Source organism: Bidens hawaiensis, unplaced genomic scaffold, assembly GCF_021521415.1.
Source record: "Bidens hawaiensis isolate Kalapana, Puna unplaced genomic scaffold, B.hawaiensis_p1.1 tig00032038_1, whole genome shotgun sequence".
Taxonomy (NCBI): Eukaryota; Viridiplantae; Streptophyta; class Magnoliopsida; order Asterales; family Asteraceae; genus Bidens; species Bidens hawaiensis.
Window position 1 is genome coordinate 54,801 of NW_027495421.1, and position 9,273 is coordinate 64,073.

General features: G+C 32.9%; 1 long non-coding RNA gene across 1 annotated transcript; it reads right to left on the reverse strand.

The window, feature by feature from the left end:
- Nucleotides 1-8,511: 8,511 nt before the first annotated feature.
- LOC143582877 (uncharacterized) lies at nucleotides 8,512-8,958 on the reverse strand. The gene is made up of 3 exons (XR_013144058.1): nucleotides 8,837-8,958; nucleotides 8,702-8,734; nucleotides 8,512-8,609 (listed from the first exon to the last, which is right to left on the reverse strand). It is a non-coding gene; the product is annotated as an uncharacterized LOC143582877 (long non-coding RNA).
- Nucleotides 8,959-9,273: the final 315 nt, after the last annotated feature.

The window sequence follows — 9,273 nt, forward strand, 5'->3', positions numbered from 1 at the left end:
AAAATCAATGCGGTGCGAATACGATGCATACACATATGCAGTGCATGCATGAATGAAATGTATATCTGGGTTTGTAAGTATTAAAACTGACACAAAGCTTTGAAAACGGTTATAGACTGGTTTTTGAAAACAAACCTAGTTCATTATAACCAATGGATCTGATACCATAAATGAGGTAAGTACATTTACAATAAAGTTGTTACATTTGCGGAAGCGTATAATTTATGAAAAAAACACTTAAAACCCAGAGTGCGTGTCAAGACGCCCAGACATAATATTTCATTAAAGACTCCTGGCATAATTCGATGCTTAGCGGGATCCATGCATCCTAGACTAATTTCAACTTCGCACGTGCACCTTAAACACCTGAGAAAGACATGCTAAAACGGGTCAACACAACGGTTGGTGAGTTCACAGGTTTGATTTAAAAACAAGTTTGTTAAACAAACCATTTAGTAAGTAAATGTTGTAAGCAATAAAGCATGGATAATGAACGGATGATGTATGCATTAGTAATACCGCTAGTTAATTAGGCTAGCTATCATGTTACATTAGTGTAGGTTCCATTGTGACCGAGGCTGACTTGTTTGGTTGCCACCCACGGAGTCTAATATAATACTAGTGCATATTGCGTTCCTAGTAAATGAAACGCCCGGAGACTCCCTTAACCGAGAGCCCCGAGGGGGTTCGTCAAACCCAGTATTGCTAACTTTCATTACCGAGCCACTGTACAATTGTTAACGGTCCAATGTGCATGGGGGACTTCAGTTTAAGTGCACTATGTACCCATTAGGTATTAAAAAGTCTACAATTATCCAAAAAGTTTGCAAGTTGCATGCTTTCCTCCCAAAAGGAGTAAGTAAAAAGTGGGGTAGTGAAACTCACCTCGAATGCAGTTCAAATTGTAAGTCAACTGCTTAAGTCAAAGTTGTTCTAGTGCCTAAGTCATATAAGGACTATAAGTATTTGCTAAGCGATTCCTAGAACCCTTAGTATCCAAACAATTCTCTTGTTTATTTGAAATTTGACCAAAGTTTGACTTTTTGTTGACTTTGACCAAAGTTTGACTTTTGTTGACTTTGACAAAAGTTTGACTTTTTGTTTACTTTTGACCAAAAGGTCCAACTTGTTGACCGTTGACTAAAAAGTCCAGTCTCGATGACCGAAGACCAAAGTTTGAGTTTTGTTGACCGTTGACCAAAATGTTGACATTTGACCAAAATATTGACCTTTGACCAAAATGTTGACCGACGACCCGTTGATGACTTATTACCAATATTCTATACTTAGAATGATTACATGTTGTTCCTAGTCACAATTTAATCAAAAATCAAGTAATGTGCACTTAGTCACTTTTCATACAATCATATGACTAAGTCCAACTTCTATCAGTTCAACACTTCACAAGTAAGACTAACCACTTAGGGGCTGTTTGGTTCATTCAGATCTGAATGAGTCAGATCTGAATGAGCATCTGTTATATTTTGAAATAAAGCTTTATTTATAATAAAATATTAATATATCTTTTATCAGAGTTAGTTTTTAGCAGAAGATTTTTAAAAAATTTAATATAAAATAATTATATACTTTTGAAATCATTATTAATAAAATATAATTTCTTTTGTTTGAAAAAGCTTCTCGGGTAATAAATACCCAAATATTTGTTTTATAATTCTTTGTTTAAATTATGTTGTTTTAATAATTTAAAACAATGAGCCATCTCTACCTTGCGAACATTCACTTCATAAATGGCTCCAATTCTTGATACTGTAATTTTCTGAAATGTTAGAAAATACGTCAGTAACGAATGCTAGTGAATATGCTCCTATTCAGCAACAACACTAAGTCTTAATGATCCAGACCTAATTTTAACCATTCAGATGTTTTTCTGTTTGGAACCAAACAGTCTGAAGTCTGAATGAATCAGATGTTTACATCTGAATGGTTCCATTAAGATGTAAAAAAACAACCCCTTAGTCAAATAGTTCTAAGTTTACCCATAAAGTCAAAATTCAATTTACCACAATCAATCTATTACAAATTACAATTATTTTCACTAACCATTATGTTGATCATCCTTAACAAGTTTTCAATCATTAAAACTGATTTTTCCAACCAGCCAAAACTTGTGATTAAATTACCAAATAATTCACACATATTATTTATAGTATTAGGTATAACATATATTTTTCTTATAATTTTCCAATTCACACAAATATACAGAATATTCACACTCTACAACAACCTAATTCCAGTCTCTATGTTAACACATCAGTACACAAATATTTGCCAAAACTTCTATATTTGTCAAATTGATGCAAGACCAATTGGGTTAGATTCCTACTTCAATTTATAACATTCCAGAAGTAGGATCACACCCACATAGATTTTCAATCTCACTTTATACAATTTATAACACAGCTTAGAAAATTTCTCTTTCAATCAGGATTGCAATCCGATTTTGTAAATTAATAAAAACTAGTCAAACAAAGTCCAAAAATTATGATTCTTAACCTTTTGAAAACTATATTCAAATTAATTAATCATAGTATCAAAAATCAATCAGAAACACCAACGTATCATCAAGTTATACAATCTACAATCTAAAACACAGAATCTGTCAATAAGCAGATTCAAACCAAAAGTCACAAAAATCATGATTCTTATATCCTTATGATCTTTAATCATCAAGGAACATTTTTATACTATCAAATCTCATGTATTTAATTATCATACTGATTTATAAAATAATATTTATGTATAAAGGGTTTTCATTTTTTTTTCATTTATGACAAGACACAGAATTTTTTTTTAAACCATAAAACTTGATCATCTCTTTAGTTCTTATGGTTTCATGTGTTTGGATACTCAATAACACAATCCCAAATCAAAGAAAAATAAACAAAATATATTAAACATGCTTACTTACTTGCTTGATAAATGCTATATTACTACTTGATCCAAGAATCACCAATTTGATTATGATATTTTGAGAGAGTTTTTGGAAAAACAAAAGTGTGTGTGTGGGTATGTGAAGTGGACGACCAAAAGGAGAGAAAGGAAAAACTATAACCTTTATAGCTATTTACTCATCAATAACACAATCATTAAGGCATAATCAATTTTAATTAACTTTAGGTTATGTCATTTTTTATTACATGTGACATGTTACAATCTATTATAAACATTTTCTAGTAATCATATGTTGTGTACTAATATTTTTGTTACTTGTCATGTAATATATCATATGTTATATTATTTTAATTATTCACTTCTCATACAACATATAAGTATACAACAACTAATCATGTAGCATGTAACACAATTACACCCATCACATATAATACATGTAACATATCATGTGTGACAAATTTATTATAACCTATCATATATTATAACATTAGTGACAAGTTTATTATTATAGTTATCAATAACTAGTCACCCTCACTTAGGTCACCAACGGCACGACTAACTCAATGTATGCATACATGACACTACATGTATAAGAGTTCCTTAACGTAGTTAACAGAACTAACTGAGTTTACTGACACAGTCTACAGGATTTAACTGAGTTTGGTAATGGAGTTAACCTGAAATTGCTGGGTGTCTCATCATCCCCTTGTTGAAAGAATTTTCGTCCCAAAAATTGATATGCTACTAAGTACACCAGTCCACTATCGTCTATGTGTTTGGTCTTAGCGAATTCAGTAGACTTCATGTCTATATGTTTGTTCACTGTACATTCAGTACGTCAGTAGACTTTCAGTCTATATGTTTGTGCACTGTACATTCGATACGTCACTAGACTTTCAGTCTATATGTTTTTCACTGTACATTCAATACGTCAGTAGACTTTCAGTCTATATGTTTGTTCACTGTACATTCCGTATGTTAATAGACTTTCAGTCTATATGTTTGTTCACTGTACATTCAGTACGTCAGTAGACTTTCAGTCTATATGCTTGTGCAACTAATATTTGGGTAGTGTTACTCGTATTTAAGCAAAATTTTCCATTTGTCACAGTTGAAAATGATGAAGAGATCTTAAATGATCCGAGTATTGAGATGAGTACGGCGTTTATTTATGAGGATGAGGAAGTGGAGATCGAAGACATGACTGCTGAGGAATACCCTGATTTATTTCAACACACTAATGTTGATCAGGGTGCTCTTATATTTACTGAGGAAACGGTCAAATCAGCAGAACACAATCTGGAGAAGATTTCCAAGGCAAGAATGTTGTTGATACAAGATTTGATTCAAAGCTCGATCTGTCCGTTGCTGATATTCAAGAATGGTTTGCTTATCGGTACAAGAATTCTCGTAAGATTATTGAGGCATTGAGGTATGTGGATAAAGAGCAGAAAGTTGAAGTTGTTGCTCGAGCTCAAGCAAATTAGATGACCTCCTTTAATGTTGTATCTAAAGTTCAAGGTGATATTGTTTCGTGGTTGTTTGATTCTGATTTAAATGTATGTATTATCAAATGGGAGAAGGGCATTCAGTATTATGCTAAGATTACTGACGTTCTTTCGTTACCAAGATGGGACGTGCGGACTTTGGCATACCCTCCTTTTATAAACCGTGGGGGAGTTCAACATGCAGATTGGTTTCACAAACATTTGCTGTTTGAGGTCGATCATGGGTTTAAGTTCCTTAGACCACAGGTTCCAAAGCGTAAGCGTATCGATGAAATTGATCCAAGGACAGGTTGGAGGAAGTTGGTTCTTAAGGTAAAGCCGCCAAAGACCATGAAGCGTGTGCCGGTGAAGACATTGAATCAACACATGTATTTATCTTTCAACTGTTGGTACTATGACAACCGAACTGGCGAGGCCGTTATTTTTTTGGGTAAAGGATTAAAGACCGAGCTGATAAAGATCATTGATCCAATGTGGCTTGTGAATTTAACGGAGACCGACAATGACGTGCTATTTAAGAATAAGATATTTATAGAGCGTCGTGAAGACTATGACCGAGCAATGTAGTTTCAACGCGTTGTTCGTGTGAGTCATGAACATGGTATTCACAGCTGCAGAGATTGGCAGACAAGACGTTTCAAGTAAATTAAAGACAAAGAGCTCAAGACGAGGGGGTGTATGTTAGTACACGGTTTTGCGTCTCGAGTCTTTGTATTTATCGTTTTTTATTTGTCGTTTACTTAATGTAAAAGTTAATTATATTTAAGCTAGTTCGTTAAAGGACATGTCTAGTTCGTTAAGGATGTTTAACGGACTAGACCTTAATTTAAGTTCCTCCTGATTAGTTAATGATGTTTAACAAATCAGGGGGTGTTTCGCTAAGATTATTTGTTAAATGTAATGTAACGAAGTGGATGGCTAGTTCTTTATGGAATGTGTAACGAACTAGACCCATCTTCTATATATAGTGGTTTAGTCCACTATTTAATTTAAGTTTTGAGTTTAAGATATCGAACCTCTGCCTGATTGTTCTCTCAAGCTTCATCTTAATTAATATCTCCATAATATATATACAAATATCTATATAACTAATACTAATACATAACATTAATCAATCATTATAGAGCATCATGAACTAGATCCGTTAATTCTTATTGAACCTTAGATCTGAGATAGATCGGAGGGTTTCACAAATGCGGTTCAAATGAAATTCAACTGTTTAAGTCAAAATTGTTCTAGTGCCCAAATCATACAAGCACTATAAGTATTCGCTAAACGATTCCTAGAACCCTTAGTATCCAAACAATCCCATTGTTTATTAGAAGTTTGACCAAAGTTTGACTTCATGTTGACTTTGACCAAAGTTTGACTTTTTGTTGACTTTGACCAAAGTTTGACTTTTCTTTAACTTTTGACCAAAAGGTCCAAGTTGTTGACCGTTGACTAAAAAGCCAAGTCTCGATAACCGAAGACTAAAATTTGGGTTTTGTTTACCGTTGACCAAAATATTAACCGTTGACCAAAATGTTGACCTTTGACTCAAAATATTGACCGACGGCCCGTTGGTGACTTTTGACCAATTATCTAGACTTAGAATAATTGTATGATATTCCTAGTCACGACTTAACTACCAATCATATAAGTTGCACCTAACCACTTTTCATGCAATCCTATGACTAAGTCCAACATTCACCAATTTCAATTTTTCACAAGTAAGACTAAACATTTAGTCAAATAGTTCCAAGTTGACCAATAAAATCAAATTCCAATTTACCACAACAATCTAGTAAAAACTACTACTATCTTTACCAAAATAGCACACTGGTCAATCTGGACAGGTTTTAAGTTACTAAAACCTATTTTTCTAACCAGCCAAAACATGCAAATAAATTACCAAATAATTCCCACATATACTTTCAAGTATTAGGTACAACATAAATATTTCTTATAGTTTTTCAATACTCACAAACATAGAGAACATTCATATTCTACAGTAACCTATTTTCAGTCTCTATATTTGCACAACAGATTACAAATCTTTGCCAAACATTTCATATATGTCCAATTGATGCAAGACCAATTGGATTGGATTCTTACTTAAATCTATGACATTTCAGAAGTGGAATAACACAATTATCTATTTTTAATCAAAAATTACACAATTTACAACACAGCTCAAAAAATTTCTTTTTCAATCAAGATTGTAACCCGATTTTGTAAATTAATAAAAACTAGTCAAATAAAGTCCAAAAATTATGATTTCTGACTTTTAAAAAGATAGACTCAGTGTAATTAACCGTAGTATCAAAAATCAATCAAAAATATCACTATATCAACAAGTTATACAACAAACAATCTAGATCACAAAATCTGTCAGCAAGCAGATTCAAACCAAGACTTACAAAAATCATGATTCTTGTATCCCTATGATCCTAAATCATCAAGAAACCATTTTACATGATCAAAACTCATTTCTTTTTATTATTATACTCATTTAATCAAATAACAAATATATTCATATAAAACATTTAAACTTTTATATTACAACACAATAACCAAATCAATAAGATTCAAACTTGGTCATCCTTGGTTTATTTTCAAAAATCCGATTATTTGGTACCTAGTTTCATGTATACAAGATTAAAACATAAAGAAAAAAATAAGGTAAATATATATTACATATGATTACCTAGTGCTTAATCCAATAATCCAACACACTTGCTTCCAAATTCACCAAAATGCTTATGATCTTTGAGAGAGTTTTTAGAAAATAAAAGTGTATGTGTGTGTGGTAAAGTGGACGGCCAAGGAGGAAAGAAAGGAAAGTGTTATAACACCCCCCCCCCCCCCCTTATCATTTACAAACTCATTAAGTCATAATCAATTTAATCAAACTTTATGTAACTTATTTTATTTTATTTGTGACATGTTACAATTTTTAAAAGCATTTTTCTAAGTAATTCTTTAATCTAAGGTTTAATAGTTCATATTGCTAATTGCCATGTAACACATCATATGTTGTATCATTTTAATTATCCTACATTCTTACAATATCATATAAGCATATAACAACTAGTCATGTAACATATTAAGCATGTAACACAATTATACACATCATATATTATACATGTAACATATCATGTTTACTATAACATGTGTGACAAGTTTATTATTCTAGTTACCTTATAAAATGTGTGACAAGTTTATTATTCTAGTTACCAACAACTATTTACTCTTACCTAGGTCACCAATGACACGACTAGCTCATTGTATGCATACATGACACTACATGCATGAGAGTTCATTAAGGTAGTTAACAGAACTAACTGGGTTTAGTTAACGGAGTTAACCTGAAAATTGGCAGTTGACACACGAATGCAGCGGATCAGTGAGCCTCTTTGACAGGTTCTCATTAATTGCCATAAATATTGCTACAACTTCTATTAGCACTCAGCCTAAGAATTGAGCTTCGACAACTAGTGTTTGTATCAGACCTATAGTCCAAATGCAAAGCCTGATTAAAATTATTCATTTCATAGTGAATTGTGCTCCATGTGCTTTGACTGAACCTATTCATACCTAAAAAATCATGCATATATTTTAAATGTCAATCTATTTATTTATTTCTATTAAGAGTGTTAATTTATAACACAACACAAACCTAACACAAAATTCATGGGTTTTGGTTTAGTTTAAATAGGTTTGGGTTAACTCGGGTCAAACCCGCACACACAATTAGCTAAACAGGTTGGATTTTGTGCAGACCCGTTTATTCCTTAATTAGTTTTTTTTAAGTTTTTATGTTATAGAATAGTTGGCTGTTTTATGCAAACAATTAACAATAATTCACAAACTAAAAAAAATGTAGAATCTTAGGATGACATAGCAATTATGCACAAACGACAATGCATTAGAAAAATTACGTCTAAAAACACCACCAGCAGGTGCTTCATATTCATTCACCCATTTTGTTACCGATGATCCTGGAAGTAAATATATAAAATTTGTAATCTATTAGTTTAATTCATAGATGAGAAAGAAATAACCTTAACAATATACATACAACAAACACAAACCTTTTAAATCCAAAACCCCAAATATGTGAATTACATACCAATACCAAAAAGACCAAATTATCTTCGAGAGTTGCAAATAACATTAATCCAACAGAGTCCTTAGATATAAAACCTAAAAATGACAAACAAAATACCAAAAGAAATTAGCAATTTCAGAAATAAAATTACCAAGCCAAATTGATAGCACAATATGCATATAATTACCTTCAAATCCAACAGAGTAGAAGAAACTAAGACCTAAAATCGAAGAAGAAATGTGTCAACAAACTTTGACCTGCATTTATTATATGAAACATGGAAAATTTGAGTATAACCAGGCTAGGGTTAGGTCGAGCGTACCTTTTAGATGACGAATTACGTAGAGGATGGTCGGATGAGAAGGTTGTTGGTCCGGACTGAAGTGTATGGTGATCAAAATCATGAAGAAAGGAAGTGAGTGTGGGAGCAGGAGGTGGCCAATGAACCCCAGATTGTAACATTGGGAAAATATCAAGACAAAAGAGCCAAGTTCTTAAAATCGAAGGACCAAAAATGAAAAATGAAAAATGAAAATTATGATTTTCTGGCCAATCGCGATACGCGACGGCCCAAACTTTTACGTCATCGCATATCGCGATGACATGGTCTGACAAACTGACAAGTGTCCCGCCACATGTCCCCACGTGGCACTATGTTCTTCACGTGTCACCACGTGGCACTGCGTCAGCCACGTGGCACAACGTGGCAAGCCTACGTGGTGAATCATCACTCTACGTCATGATACGCGATGGCTTCTC